The following is a 16730-nucleotide window of genomic DNA, read 5'->3' as shown; positions in this document are numbered from 1 at the left end:
GTTTTATCTTAGTTCCAGCTCATAGGTTGCTAAAGTCGCACCAGCAATATACTTGTTGCATGTTACAGTTTAGTCTTTTTTATATTTTTGTGCAACCATCACTACCATACATCACCACCATCCATCTCCAGAACTCTTTTTAACTTGCAAAACCGAAACTCTCATTGAACAATTCTACTTTCTGTCTCTATGAATTTGACTGTTCGAAGTACCTCATGTAAATGGAATCATACAGTATTTATCCTTTTCGCGACTGGCTTATTTCACTTAGCATAATGTCCTCAAGGTTAGTTCCTGTTGTATCCTGTGTCGGAATTTCCTTCCTTTTTAAGGCCAAATAATATTCCATTGCATTTATATACCATATTTTATTTATCCATTCATTCATTGATGGGCATTTGGGTTGCCTTTATGTCTTGGTGTACAAATATCTCTTTGAGATCCTGCTTTCAATTCTTTTGGATATGTCCCCAAAAGTGGGATTGATGGATCATATTTTTAATTTTTTGAGGAGAATTCATAGGGTTTTCACCATTTTATATTTCCAAAAGCAGTGCACAGTGTTCTAATTTCTCCATACCCTCAAAATACTTGTTATTTTCTGCTGTTTTGGTCATCCTAAAGGGTGTGAAGTGGCATCTCATTGTAGTTTTGATTTGTATTTCCATAGTGATTATGGATGTTGAGCCTCTTTCTATGTGCTTATTGGCTATCTGTGTATCTTCTTTGGAGAAATGTCTATTAAAGTCTTTTGCTCGTTTTTGAATCAGGTTGTTTGTTTTTTGTTGTTGAGTTTTGGAGTTTTCTATATATTCTGGATATTAATCCTTTATCACATATGTGATTTACACATATTTTCTCTCTCTTACAATTTTTGATGATAACATATTTAACCTCTGCCAGACCAATAATACTATTGATAACTATCATTGAGCCTTTACAATGTGCCTGGTAAAGTGCTTTATATACATTATCTCATTTCATCCTTCAAACAAGTCTATGTGATTATCTCCAATTTATAGACAAGAAGCCAATGGTAAATAAACGATGGGATTTGAACTTGAGTCTGTTGGCCGCTAAACCCTACACACAAGTTTTACATTAGATGGCTTCAAAGAGACATATGGGCCTAGGGGCCTGATGTAGCAGCAGGCATATTCTATGGCAACTCAAAAAGCCCAGGTTCTAGTCCAACTCTGTCACTGACGGAGGAACTGTCGTAGGTTGAATGCTATCCACCTCCAAAAAGGAGGGTTATGTCCATGTCATAACCCTTGAAACCTGTGAATATTACCTTATAGGGTAGAAGACTATGTAGCAAAAGACGTGATTAGTGATTCTAAGAGGAGGAGTTGATCCTGGTTTATCTAGATGGAACCTAGATGTCATTGCAAATGTCCTAATAAGAAAGAAGCAAAGGGAGATAACATAAATGGAAGAGGAGAACACGGAGCCTCACAGAGAAGGCAGCGTGAAGACAGAGTGGAGAGAGACGCAGCTACAAGCCGAAGAATGCCAGCAGCCACTGAAAACTGGAAGGGCCCTTCCCTAGTGCCTCCGGAAAGAACACAGTCCTGCTAGCACCTTGGTGTTTGGACTTCTGGCCTCTGGAACTGTGAGAGATAAATGTCTGTTGTTTAAGCCACCCAGTTTGTGGTAATTTGTTGCAGCAGCCACAGGAAACTAATACTGGAATCTCAGACACATGAGTTTACTCCTCCATGAAATAAGGGTGTGGAGTGAGACCACCGTTTAATTGATTGCTGTACTAGAATCACTGCCACTAGAGTCACCAAAACTTAAAAACATTTCGATTTTGAGCATCACCCTAAAGTAACTGAAGCAGAGCCACTTGGATGTGGGCTCAGAAAGCAGAAATTGTGAAAGTGCTCCAGGTGATTCAAATGGGGCCCAGGGTGCAGGTCCCCGGGTTTCCATGGCTGTTCCCTCAAGGTTCTGACAGTCTGTGATCCTCACAGAACTCATCATTCCCTGTCATCTCCTTCCTCCAGAGTCTCAAGAAATGGTTTGAACTTCTGAGCAGGAGAGAACCAGGACTCTGCAGAACAGAAGTGGATGTCGAAGGAATCTTTCCAGGACCGCAGAGGGGGATAGAGAGTTTAAGGAGAAAAGAGAGAGGCAGCAGGGCAGTGGATGGACATGAAAATGCCTGGGAGGTCTGGGGAGCCTTCAGTAACACTAGATCGGACAACAGACAACGAGGAGGCTGTGGGTCCAGGGGGAGGCACCTGTGAAAATAGCAAATACTTGAGCCAGAGACGGTACACATCCTGCCCTGGCTCCTTCAGGTTCCCCACAGAGGCAGGGATCACAGGGCGAGGGTGATGTGTCTCCCACGATGTCAGTGTCCCAAGGGCCCATCAGGAATTTGACAGAGGAACTGGCTCAGGGGCTGCAGTGACAACTGAGAAAAGCATGTGAGAGATATAGAGGGAGCGACAGTCAGGTCACCATTCCCCAAAGTATGGCTTTAACCTCTGCACCCTCCTGCCCGCTATCTCTGGGGGATCCCGACAAACCAAAAAACTGCTCTGAAAGGGATGGGTGAGGGGTGCTGGTGGGGGAGGGCCTCGGCCAGGCGCCATCATCTCCCCTCCGCCACACAGCTGACAGACACTTGAGAACTTTCCTTCCCAAGCCTGTATCCTGCTGGTTCAGGGCAAAGTGTGCAGCTTTCCCACCAGGATCAGTGAGGAAATGGCCTGGTTTGGACTCAAACAGACTGATTTGTTTTCCCAAGAAGGCCTCAGCTCCGTTCAGGGAGCCCCAGCAATGCCCATTTTTCCAGGGTGCCTATCCCTCCCTGCTTCCCTCTCTAGGCTCTGAGAACACATCACCTAGTGTCTGTAAGGCTTCTGCTTCTTGTTTGACATCCCTTATTTACAAAGCAAACAGAATGTTCCTTTTAACACACATCATGCAAAGTTTATTAATGCAGAAAACAACCCCAGGGGGCCGGCCCGGGGGACCCCTGAAACCTGCCAGCACAAACTCTTCAAACGCTCAGTGCGTCAGATCCTCCAGGACAATATTTCACACAATGGAGTAAAAATAATATTTTTCTTTGGGCCTTTCCAGCCGCTTTTGTGGCAAGCAGACAGAAATTATTTTCTTACTCTGCTCCCAGAGCAGAAATCTGGACGAAGCTGCGTTTATTTGTTTAACACAATGATTTCATCCTAAATGTCTCGACAGCGAATAGTTGGTGGTTTAATAAAGGGCCTTTGAAAGGAGGCTGGAGCTGGGGAGATGTGAGGCATGTGGCTCTCGGGGGCCCGGTGGCCACGAGCTGCTGTGACTGCAGCAAAGGAAAACGGGGTGCCTCCTGCAGTCTGTCGGGGAGCTCTGGGGTGGTGGCATGTTATGGCTCCCTGATCAGAACAATCCGTGCTGCTTTCATCCTGAAGAAGGGAGGAGACTGACCCTTTGGTCACAAATGCCAGACCTTCCCCGAGATCAGCTCTGCCAAATACAGATAGACACAAACCCAAAAGCAGATACTCAAACTTGCTTGGAAAAAAGAGGCCTTTGTATTCATTCCTGCCTTCCCCTGATTAAAAATTATGTCCTATGTCAACCAAATGTTGGTTGCTGTTCTGATGCCACCCTAGATTAGGGAGAGGGAGGGGGAACAGGGCCGGCTCAGGCAGAACCCTTTACCGCAGACAGCCAGGTCATCAACCTGCAATTACAAGTGTCAACAAAAACTCAAAAGGCTCATTTGGCCTCACTTCTTTTCCTGAGGACTAACGGGTTGGAGGGAGTGAAATGGAACAAATACACATAGGGGAAAAGAGCCGGGAGAGGTGGTGAATGGTATAAAAACTGCCCTGGTGGTCCCAGGTCCTCAGAGTCCCGCTCCCTCATTTTACAGAGGAGGGGGAGGCCCAGAAAGGAACAGTAACATGTCTGAGGGCACACAGCTCTTAGAACTGTGACTGGTACCCAGGCGTCAAACTTCCAGGATAAAAGGGAAAAGAGCTCGATCTAGCCTTACACTTGACAAAATCAAAAAGCTGAATTACAGGTCTCATTTTTGCCAGCTGGGACTTGGATGGAATATCTGATTATATTTCTGGTGATTTGGTTCTTGGAACAACTGATTTGGATCTAGTTCCCAGAAGGGATGCAAGAACCAGTGAAGAAGAAAGTATCTATTTTCACTCACACAGATATATTGCCCATTATAAAAGCCATACATAGTCATCGAAGATTATATAAAACATATACAAGTATAAACAAGACAACAAAGATTGCTTATAGTTATTCTAATTACTTATAATAATGTATTACTCTTAACTTATTGGTCTCTCTCAGTGTTTTTTCCTTGCTTCTTATTTCTTTCCTTGCTTCTTATGCTTGCTTGCTTATTTATTTATTTAAAAGCTAAGATCCTAATTGCTTTTTTAAAAAAAAGGGTTTAATTTGTTCTTAAGCATCTCCCCACATCATTAACAGTCTCCGTGAAGCGTGACCTTTGAAGAGCCGACTCTGTGGTATACCATCATTTATATGGCTGTCATAGTTCCTTCCTTCCTCTAATACCCCAGGCTGGGCAAAGGACAGAATATCTTCGAGTAGGTCTTAAAGAGCAGCCACTGAAAGACTGTCGGGCTGTTTGGGAAGTGGCCTTCAGATTCTTGCAGCACTTGAAATCTCTTTCCTCCACCTCAGAGTGGCTTCAGATTGCTTTCAAATCCAGCTGCCTACCCCACCCCCAGCTCTCTTTCATCCTTCCCGTTTCTTCTTTGTGCTACTTCCTTCCTAGTCCTAAAATAGGCAGATATTAATTCCTTACATCTGCGTGGTATTATACAACCTCAAAGAATTTTTATAGAAAAGGCCTCATTCAATCATAATAAAAACCCTACAACATGGACAAGGCACAATAACAATTTTACATTCAACAAATGTTGTCTAAGTGCCAACTATCTGCATTTTGGTCGTCACTGAAGGAGGATCACAAATAAGTTAGTCCTTATCTCAAAGCATTTTTAGTCTAGTGGGGCATTTTTAAGGAATTCGGTAGGTGATGGATGCTGTTATTATTGGCTGAACTGACTTACCTCCTGTCACATGGGTAGTTAATGGCTCAGGGAAGTAACCTAGCACCTCCTCCACTTTCACTACTCTGTATCCAATACCACATCACAGTTAGTCAAGAATCGACTCAGAATTGGGGGGATTGTTGAAGGCAGGTAGATGATGGGAAGCCTTTGGAACTCCCTCCACCCCTTCTTCTCAAGCCCTAGTGAAAGGTCCTAACATTTGAGATGCCAAATCCCCTGAGAGGAGTCCATGGAGTGAAGCTTTCTGTGTATTGGAGGTAGAGATGATATAACATATCTTTTTAATGAATGAGTGGTTATTTGAGATTAAACTCCTTCTACGTATCCCAAAAGATGAAAGGAGAAAAATGAAATAATAGCTATTAAACATCTCCCATACACTAATCTCGGTACTAGATACTTTACGTATCTTATTTCATTTAAATAAGATTACAGAAGAAGTTTTATTCATTGCTGTATTACTTAAGACCTAGTGCAGTGCATGCCACATAATGAGCATTGAATGAACGCCAAATAAATGCCCATTTTATAGATAAGAAAATGGAGGTTCTGAGAAGGCAACCAGTTCACATAGCTAGTAAGTAATGGAATCGGGATTCAAACCCAGTCTTCCTGGCTTTAGTGCTTCAGCCTACATCCTTTGGTAAACTGTGTACATGCTTTAGGCCATGGAGGGACCATTCAGTCATCATGGGTGTGGTGGCTTAGAAAGTCTGATTCTCTATGCACAGAGTACCATTTGGTTCATTTTTGTCTCTTCCTATAGTTCCTAGCACTTTGCTATGAAAACAGCACATGCTATTGTTTGCTGATTGACTGTTCCCTTCCTCTAAGCCTTACTAGGTGCTTCTTCCTTATATCATTGCTTGCACTGGGATCTGACTCCTTGAGAGTGGAGAGTATGTTACGTATTGCAGTGTTTTTACATACTGGCCTCTCTCTAGAGAAGCTAAAGCAAAAAATAATGTTACCTCTAGGTGTGGACCTGCTCTTTGAAACTTGGAATGTCAACGTTCTCATTTAGTTTGCCTGCTTAATCCTGGACACTATTAGATCTTGAAGGAAGTGCTGGCAGGACTATCTGCTTAGCGTGCATATCTTTAGATTCATTATATATGCCACTGTAGAGATGTCTTTGGGAATTTAGAACCGAGATGCTTATGTTTCATGCATTTCCAAGATGTAACATTACATAGATGTGAGGAAAAAAGAGCCTTATGGAATAAAATCAGAGTCAAGTACTCTGAGGCTGAACAGCATTGAATTATTTTCTTTCTGAATGGTGAGATCTTCACTGGTACTATGCATACTGACATAAGAAAACAAATAAAGGGTTATAGTCACTCTCTGGGAATTTCTAGTTGACACTAACAGGCTCTGTCAGGACTGTTTGGGAAAGAAAATTGATGTGTGTCAAGGAGAGTGACTTTCCACTGTGGGTTGCATTTTCATTGTCCTTACCCCTACCCCATTCCAAGACTCCCACACATTGCTCAAGTCCGTAGTGTGCTGGACTGAAACAATACCAGAAAACATTTCAATGTCAGCAAAGTATGGACTGCTCCAGAGCGATTTTGTTGTCTTCATCACCCAAGTCTGAGTCTCACCCCAGCAATCCCTGAGTGTTTCTTTTAAGGTAGAGAGGGAGTCTTTCCAAAAGAGATGGTGTGATTTTGCAGCTTCCAAGAAGTAATAGGATCCTTTCTGAAATATTTTTTTGGGGATCCCAGAATGTGACCTGACTCTCCTGATCATCACTTTCCCTTTATGGAACTTAGACTTTATTCTGGGGTCTCATTAAGTTATCTAGTCATTTCTAACCTCTTCATTCCTAACCTGAACCCAATGTAAGCAGTTCTACGTGGACATAACCTAGGGAACTTTTTTCCCACTTTTCGAGACTTGCTGTCTGTATCCCTGACATGTACACGTTAAAGTGATGTAATTGACTGGAGATTCTAAGCAGACTACTCAGATGTAGCACTTGGCCTAGAATAACTTACCTTCTGACTCAAAGCAACCAGGCAATCAGATCCTCCTAAAAACCTCCAAGTGCTACTAAATGTAATAAGACCTCTTTCACTTATCAAATCATTTAAAACATGGTGACAACCTGGCACTTTTAATATTCTTTTTATGACATGTCATAGCTATCACAGGTCAAAAGGGTCCCCCAAAGAAAACAATAACATTGAGGGAAAACTTATATAAAGTCTTTCTTTATTAGAAAAGTTAGTTTTGGCCCCTAAACATTAGCTTTTATGGGTTCCTATAAAATCATGACTATTTCTTAGCAGTAGGATTTTCCAAGCCTTGCAATGAAATTCTTAGTCATACTAGTTACTTTAAAATGAAGAATGAGTGACTTCAACCTCAGGGAAGGTGGAATAGACATATTATTCCCTATTCCTGCCACTAAATACAACTAAAAACCCAGGATGTTACATATGAAACAAGTATCAGAAGACTGAAAGTTGGAGAAAATAAAGCAGATCAGCCAGGGACATGAGAGCCCAGGGAATGACATGAAGGTCAGTTTCTTGTTCCTCATATAGCCTAGAGTTGGAGCTGAAGAAACTAACACCCAAGAAATGCCAATGGGTGCAGTCATAAAAAAGCCCCAACAGAAGCCTGCTCTTTCTAACCAAAGGGCCAGGAAAAATGCATCCTAGCAAAACAGAAAACTTAGATAATAATCACTCTACTCCAGCCAAACACCACAGAAAAAAACGATGGCCTTACCCCACCCAGGCCAGCAAAGGCCTGGATTCCCACCCTCACAAGAATTTAATGAAGCACCCCACCACCCCACCACGATGGAGTCCAAGAACGCCAAACAGGGAGCCAGGACTATTATCCCCACCAGCTGGTAGTGAGCACCCACCTCCACCCCTGTGGTGTCTGGTAGAGACCACCTGGACATTTACCCTCACCCAGCACTAATCAGAAACCTCTCCTCTTCCCTCCTGGGGTGGTATTAAAGAGGCCTACCTAGTAAAGAGTCAAGACTTTCACAGTTGCTGGTGGTAAGGAGGCCACCCTCACCTCAGCGTCAGTCGAGACCGCATGGGAACCCAGAACTACCACTCCCACACAGCAGCAAAGAGGACTCCACCCACCTCGGTGTCAACAGAGGCCAAGTGGGGAACCTGAACTTTTACCTGTATCTGTAAGCAACAAGGTGATGTGCCCTCCACTTTCTTTACCTGCTGGAGTGGTGCTAAAACAGCAGGGAGCTAGAACAGAAGGTTTACCTAAGACTCAGTCTCATAATATAACACAAAAACATCCAGGTTTCCATTAAAAATTATTTGTCATACAAGAGCCAGGAATATCTCAAACTCAATGAAGAAAGACAAGCAGTAAATGCTAACACTGAGATAACAGAGATGTTAGAATTATCTGACAACATTTTTAAAGCAGCTATGATAAAAATGCGTCAGTGGTAGGTGTTCTAAATTAATTTGCCAAAATCTTATAGCTAATGACACATCAAGTTTCAAATTCAGGTCTACACTATTTTACAACAGGACAGGGATGCCCAAGTTTCCTTGAATTCATGGTTCACAGATCACTGCATTTTAACATTCAAGTCCTGCATGTGTTTGTTAAATTTACGTCTAAGTACTTTTTAATATCCAAAAACTCTTGTTGCTATTCTCTGCTTCCTTTTTCATGGCAACCTGTTCTTGTTTTGTGGTTATATAACTTCTCAAGTTTCTCAAAGCTTATGAGTATGCAATTTCAAAAATTCTTTTATTTCCTGTACTATATCTCTTCCCTCTGTCGTAGATTATTCTATTTTTTTTTTCTTTCAGTCCTCTTTTGTGCTGTTGATTTTTCCAAAATGTCTATTGATTCTTGATGGTCCATTCATATTTAAGGGTGAAGGGCTAGGTTGATTGTATGGGAGGATGGTATGAATATTTTCTGCTGTTGAACAGGCTTGCTGAGAGCCCTTGGTGACAGTTTTTTTCTTTGAAATCTTAACTAGTTTATTATAGTCCATAGAATTGAAAAATGGGATTTGCCTTTCTCCATGATTTTGGCAATTCATATACTATCCATGATTTTTCAAAGATTATTGACAACCCTACCTGCAAATTGCAAACTGAAGAGAGAAGATCAAGAATAAAGAAAAAATATTTTTAAAAAATAACAAGCAAAAGGATATGCTTAGGAAGAAGCAATGAGAGTAGAACCTTGTTTTAAATAAATAAGTTATTTCTGTTGATTTTATGGAACACAGTACCTCAAAGGTATGCTTTTTATCAGTATTTACTGAATTGAATTGCTTTTTCCTAATTCTTCCTTTGAATTAAATAAGAAATGGTTAAGAATATTCACAAGGACTTTAGAATGTTTTTGAGTAGAAGATTATTTGGACCTCTTTAGTGCGGATGTCATCTGGGAGAGTGATCACTCCATGCCAGACATTGTTCTAAGAACTTTACATATTTATTTTATTAAATTGTGATAACCATCCTAGGAGGTAGTATAGCAGACACTGTTGGTGCCCATCCATATCACCTCTCACTTTATTCTACATTGCAGACTGTTACTCCAAGCACCTGAATTTTTTTTTTTCCTGACTAAAGGAGCACACTCAGTCTACAAGCAGGACACTGGGGGTGTCGAGAGTTAAGATCCTCAGAAACAGCCCTCAACCAATGACAGATAGGGACTTGATGGATAAATACCCCAGCTTCCTTGGCCACCACTTGGGAGTATCTGAGGTGTGTTCTACATACTCTGTCGGAGTTCTTCAGTGCAAAAAGCTCTGTTTGCCCACAGAGGTAACCTTGTGTTAGCTTCCTTCCATCCCTGTTTCATTTCTCTATTCCGCTACCTGTGTGTCCTAGGAGCACCTTCCAAATAAACTCTTTGTTCTCAAATCCTTGCCTCAGAGCTTCTAGAGGCACCCAAACTAGGAACATTAGGTAATATTACTATCTCCATTTTGCAAATGAAGAAACAAGGCACTGAGAGGTTGGTTACTTGACCATGGTTAGTAAGTGGCAGAGCCAGGATCCTGAGTCCAAGCTTTTATCCACCACATTATAATGCTATAATGCCTCTGAGTGCTGACTATGTGTCAGACACCATACTAAGTGCTTCATACAACTTATTTTACAGGGGATAAAATGAGTCAGATAGGTTATGTGACATGTTCAAGGGCACGAGGTAATAAGTGGCAGATGAGGATTTAAACACTAGTCTATGATTTTAACCATCCTGCTATGCTGCCCCCATGTGAGCCTGCATGCTTAGCTGCTTTTTTAGTTAGATGGCTCTCTGGTAGAGGTAAGCAGAGTCCAGGGCTCTCAGTGGTAGGTCCAAAGGGACACAAATTATAATCCCCAAATGGGCTGCATTCCTTGTCCTGAGTCATTTATGCGTGTGTGTGTGTGTGTGTGTGTGCGCGCGCGTGCATTTCACAAGTCTTCGAGTTAGCCTGGATCAGTCTCCAGGCTGTTTCTTTCCTCTAATAATGCTTTCTAGTGCTTATTTTCCTCTATCTAAGATCATTACTGGATGGATGCTAGTCTTATCCCTGATGGATAGAAGGAAAGAGGCCAGGGGTAAAGGAGGTGTGGCAGCCAGTGATGATTGAGCTCAGGGCTTTGCATAAGTTATATCGTTTAATTCTCTTAGAAATTCCTTAATGTAATTGCTCTTTTCCTTATTTTAAGAACCAGCAAATGGGGTTAAGAGAAGCTAACTAATTTACCCAAGGAATTCATCCAAGGTTAACTAATTCAAAACCCAATCGCTTGGACTCTAAAGCAGTCCTCTCTCTACTGAGCCACATAAGGGTCTGGCAAGGCAAGGATAGGTAGCTGTCAACAACTTCCAGGGCACACCTTGTCTAGCAGCTGTTGAGAGGTGTCAGGCACTTAGAATGTGATGCTTCTAAAATAAAATCCCTGCTAAAATCACAGTTGGCTGGGATCAGTGCCCATTGTAGGGGAAGATCTGTCATTCTCCAGGTGTTAGGCTCTGCGCTGCCCATTATAAGATGGTGAGAGAATGAAGAAAAGATCTGGTTCCTACTTGGGAGAAGCCTAATGCCTGGTTTGGAAAAAGGGACCACATGCAGATGAGGAGGTTACATTTACACATGACACTTATATATGAACTACTTCTTGTGAGGGGACTGGGAAATGTCTGGGTTGGATAGTATGAATTCCAAACCCCTTTCTGTCCACTCTTGACTAATCTATCATACCCAGTTTGGGATCCTACAGCTTGAACAAGATGGGAAAAATTGGAAAGGAGCCAGAATAAACCTACAATGTCAATTGCTCCATGACTCTCAAACTATAAGAGATTTCATATTTATTTTTTTAAATCAAAATAAATCTGGTACACATATGCACTTTCCTAGAAAAACTGGGAGAATCCATTGAGAATCTCAAGACCGGTTGTTGTGTTCTGCATCCCCCTTACGTGAGAGCTCCTGGGCTTGCAGGGCGGCTGCGTCTGTCCTCATTTATCAGTCACCATCATCCGTTTGAAGGAGTGTAGCTCCCCCAGCATCCCCTTCCCTCTATGCCAGGCTTGGCCTCATTAACCATCACGGAGGGTCCCAGAGATACTGGGCTTCCTAATTGTGCTACCTCAGGGACCCTGTGTATGAGTGGGCTCAGGCCTCTGCCACTCCTGGAATGCTATTTGCACAGATCCCTTCCAAATTTTGGGAGACCAAGAAGAAGGGTGCTCTTCTGTTAACCTGAAGCCCACAGCCCCTCTTCCCTTCTTGCTGTTAGGCCATCAGCCAGATTTCCTGGGCCTTCATTTTTGAAACCAAAGGCCTAACTATGGGTGATCTCCCAGGGCAATTCTTTGTACTACCTTACACAAAATAAAACAAACGAAACAAAACAAAAAAAATACAAAGCAAGTAATTGTTCATCATTTCCCTCCATTACACACATATACATACACACACACACACACACACACACACACACATACACGAAGGGTAAGCAAACTCAAAATGAATTTCTGTTATTTAAGCCACCTATCTGTGGCATTTTGCATTACAGCCCTCACAAACTAATAATACGCCTTCCCAGAGATAAAGTGCTGTCGCTGTTTCTAACCTGTCATTCCCAGTCTCTGAGCCTCACTCAGGTAGGGAGGCATCCCTTGGCTTCAGGAATTGAGAATTTGGGGCGCACAGCATAAACCATACTTCTATTTTCAGTCACTCACCTCCCGTGGCACCACCCATTGGAAATGTTAAAAAAACATCCAAACAGCAGACCCAGGGTCAGAAATTCCCAGAAGGCTCTAAAGTAAAGGATTTAGTGCTGCCCACCTCAGGAGGCCAAATAATGCTTATGGAGATTGAATCAAAGGTTTACACTGGTGAGGATGTGGAATTATCTGGAGATGCACTCTTCCCCATCCCCATTTTTAAAAAATCATTCAAACACTATATAAGCCTAGTGCCTAGGGCTTTTCAAGAACCTCCAAAATGTTTCAGAATGAAAAATTACATTGATTTCAAAATAAGTAAATAAGGTGACCATGTAAAAATTAAAAATCATTTCAAAAGCAAAGTTATAAAATACCTTCAAAATGTCTTCAACCGCATTTATATTTAAATTAGGATGCTGGAGCATTTTAATATAGTTGTTATCACGAGAGAGGCACCTGTAAAAGTTAGTCTGCCCTAGGACCTACGAAGAACTTAATTGGTGCTGTTCACTCCCCACCCCCAGAGCAGGTCCATATGGGTTTAGGAGATGACGGTAGCCTGAGGGCAGGGTCTGTGATGTAGGATGGAGGTGGGGGAGAAGCTGATAATCCCATCGAAAGGCAGACATGCCTTATAGGAAGGTGGTCAAGAGTCCAGCTTAAACCTGGGCTCAAATCTGAATTCTGTCCTTGTGTGACCCCGGGAAACTTGCTAAACCTCTCTGAACCTCTGCTTTATCACTGGCACAAAGAGGATAAGAATGCCAATCTCATCAGACTTTTGTGAGAACTAAATGGGAGGAAGAATGTCAGGTGCTTAGCTCGGTGCCTGGGGAATAGTAAGTGCTTTATAAATGCTAGCAATTGTAATGGTGGCCTTCGGCAGATTCTTACAGGGGAGGGAAAAATAGAGGCCTTGGTCATTAAGGCTTTTGCTCAAACTTGTGTCACAAAGAAAATATTCAGTAAGTGAATATTGACCGGATACATTTTTATTCTCACAGTTGAGAGAAAACAGCAGTGCCGAGAGGTTTTGTGACTCGCAGGATCGCAGGTCCCTAGGATGGCCAGATGACAAGGAGGTGGGTCAGGGGCAGGAGTGGAGGTGGGTCAGGGACAGGAGTGGAGGTGGGTCAGGGACAGGAGTGGAGAGCCTAGGCAGCGAGGGCGAGTGGGGCTCCAGGAGAACACCTTGAACAGGAGCCCTTGTGCAAGGCAGGTCCCTAGGAGCCTATGGGTGCAGGTGGAGCAGAAAATGCAAGCTGGCATCCTAGGAATGTAGGCTGTTTTGGAAAGTTAGTAAAAGTTTGCTGGTGACAGGGTACCGATTCTATCTTCTCAGCCAGGAACAGACACAGGACAAAATCCCTGAGAGCTGCAGTCCTCTCACATATGGCAGTGACAAAGGCAAAACAAAGCCTGGGGCAAAATAAACACAAGCTGTTAATTCATAAATTTTCAGGCATGGAACCCTTCTGCAGGTCACTTTTGTTTCACAGGGTTGAAAGGTATTAGAAAAGACAGTAGTATCATGGAGCAAAAAGAGGAAACTGGTCTTCGGGTACATGTGGCAATCTTTGATTGGCATCCAAGGGGGCAAGTGAGCAGTTTGGGGAAAATTCAAAAGAAGATTTTTTTGATATTAGCGGGGAGGATTTTTTGAGGCTGGCCATTTACTGGAACAAAGGTGACGGTGTGCTTTTTTGTAGTCAAACTGTTATCGTGGTCCTCATGGGGGAATAGGGGCTGCTATCAAGGCAGTTTCTCATCAGAGATTCAGACCAGAAGGCCCCTGGCCAGGGAGCCAGAAGACCTGGATTCTAGGCCTAGATGGTCACTAACTGAATGGGTTATCTCCCTGCACCAATTTATTATCTGTATATTGAAGGGGCGAGATCACACAGAATGTCAAATTGCTGACCCTTGGGCCAAATCCAACCCATGGTTGTGTTTTCTTTGGCCTACAAATTACTACGAGGACTTTTTATCGTGCATGCCGTTAGGAAGGGTGCGCATTCACCAGTCCGCAGCCTCGCCACTCCGTGCTGTGTAGTATCTGCCAAGTTCCCGCCTCTGGGTAGGCGGCCGTGTCCCTGCAGGTGTCTGGGTCTGCAGTCCTGGACCTAGATGACTTCTAGTGCCTTCCTGGTGCTGATCTTAGTTATTCTTCAATTCTCAATGACACCTTTTTACTTTCACTGCCTCCCATGGTCACCTCACACTGCCTTCCACAAATATTTGACACTCCAGCTTCTTGAGTCAATTATTCCTCTTAGAAAACTGGAGAGAGAAATGATATCATCAACCACCTGAAAGAAAATGAACAGAACGAGAAGCTATAAATACCGAGACCCACAATGGAGGCTAAAACCAGGGTCCCCACTTGACCTTACCCAGCTAAAAGTAGTCTGACGCCTCCTTGGTTGGAAGGAACCAATCAGGCCAAGCCTGGTTAGAGCCACAGGGTCACGTAGCAGGGCCAGAAGCAGCTTCTGCCTGCCCCTAGGACCAGCAGGCCAGGAAGCAGCAGGCCAGGAAGCAATACCCTCCACTCCTCTCCACCAAGTAGCCAGGATCAGAGTCAACACCCTAGAGGGATAAGTTCTCTTCTAATGCACTGTGCCCAGGAATCAGATGCTTGTCCCTAATTTCAGGCCTTGACACTGTTGTGTCATTGGATTCTTCTACCCCATCCTCAAACTACAGACCCGATAAATCAAGTTGAACTGACTTCAAAGCAAACACTGAGCAGAGCCATCTGTGATTCATTCTTCAGCAGGCCCTTTTCTAGTTATGTAACCAGAGAGATCCAGACAGAAAGACACAGATTGGTGGAACTTTTTTTTTCAAACCTCAAACCATTACAGTTTTGAGATAATTATGGCTTTCATAGCGTTGATTACTTTAAGCTGTCAGTAATTTGAGTCTTTTTCAGTGACCAACTTTTTGTAATTACATTCTGTCTTCCCACTTCCATCTCTAAGTTAAAGGAAACAGAATTCTGAGTTCACAGGGCCTCTTTCAGAGCGCCTCACCCAGGGTACTTTGCCGTCGCTCGCTGAATGCTACAGTGGACACTTCCTTCCTGGTGTCCTCCTGGGCTCACGACACTTGCTTTACAAGCCACACTCTTATTAGAGAACGTCCGTTCGTCCCCTCTACCTGAAAGAAGTGAAGAAGTGTGAAGCTTAGGTGGGCAGCGTTTTTGATGTGAATCATTCACAAATTACGCAAAATATTGTGGTTCGTGGTTAAAGGGCAATGCAAATACTAGGTACTTTACGAACATATATTTTTCACACATTTGCAATTTTTAAACTTTTGTTTTCTGATTATGAAACTAATATGTATCAATGTGAAAACTGAGGTGTATAAAGAAGAAAGTGATTATCCCAAATCCTTTTGGGAGAATCATTCAAACAGTAAGTGATGCTTATTTCTCTCCAGTCTTTGACTCATGTGCATTTATATTTCCAGAGTTGAAACTATATTGCATTTGTAAATTTGTATTTTATATTTCTACTTAACCATTTGCCCACATAATAAAAAGCTTCGTAACCGTAGTTTTTAATAATGACATAATTTTAAATAAAATAGCTGTACCATAATTTTTAAAAAATCCTCTCTTATAGGACGAAAGTTGTATCCAATGTTTTGCTACTATAAATGCTGCACTGAACATCTTTAGCTATAAATTTCTATCTGTATTTCTGATTGCTTTCATAAGATCTATTCCTAGAAGTAATCAACTATGCATCTAAGAGTAAAAAAATTTAATGTTCTTAATATATTTCAGAAACATTTCAGAACCACCACTAATATGAATATTTTTAAAATCTGTTTTTTTAGTGATCTAAACAAGACAAATTTATTATCTTACAGTTTTTTTAATCCTTACTATTTTGTTAAGTAAAAACGTAGAATCTCATATTGGTATTTACTCATCTTTAGTTATCATTTAAAAGTTATGTTTTCAAAACTATATTAGCAATTTGCATTTTATCCTTTCTTAAAATAGACATTGTACAAGCCCTTGGACTGAGGTTAAAGATGATTATGAGATTTCTGGTGCAAAGATACTCCAACCTCAATGCCCACCGTCCTCTGGCAAGAGCAGCAAGGTCTGAGAAGGTTAGCCGACCTAGGACATCCAGAATAGGAATAAGTTAGGAGTGGTCCCCAATCCTGGTTATATTATTAATTACCTACTGCTGTGTAACCAACTGCCCTTAAAACTTAATAGCTTAAGATAATGAACAGTTGTTATCTCACAGTTTCTGTAAATCAGAAATTTAAGAGCAGTTTAGCTGGTGCTTCTGTCTTGGGTTCTCTCATGAGGTTGCAGTCAAGGTATTGACTAGGTCTAGAAGAGCCACGTGTGAGGAGGCTTACTCACATGGCCATTGGCGGAAGGCCTGAGTTCTCACCACGTGG

The 16730-nt window shown here is 42.3% G+C and overlaps 1 long non-coding RNA gene across 1 annotated transcript; it reads right to left on the bottom strand.

Moving 5' to 3' along the window:
- Positions 1 to 2924: 2924 nt before the first annotated feature.
- On the bottom strand, positions 2925 to 3745 carry LOC112480615. The gene is made up of 2 exons (XR_003046697.1): positions 3704 to 3745; positions 2925 to 3422 (listed from the first exon to the last, which is right to left on the bottom strand). It is a non-coding gene; the product is annotated as an uncharacterized LOC112480615 (long non-coding RNA).
- Positions 3746 to 16730: the final 12985 nt, after the last annotated feature.

The sequence above is a fragment of the Pteropus alecto genome, unplaced genomic scaffold (genome assembly GCF_000325575.1).
Source record: "Pteropus alecto unplaced genomic scaffold, ASM32557v1 scaffold20, whole genome shotgun sequence".
Classification (NCBI taxonomy): Eukaryota; Metazoa; Chordata; class Mammalia; order Chiroptera; family Pteropodidae; genus Pteropus; species Pteropus alecto.
Note: the sequence above shows the minus strand (reverse complement) of the source record. Positions and strands in the feature narration are given on the sequence as shown.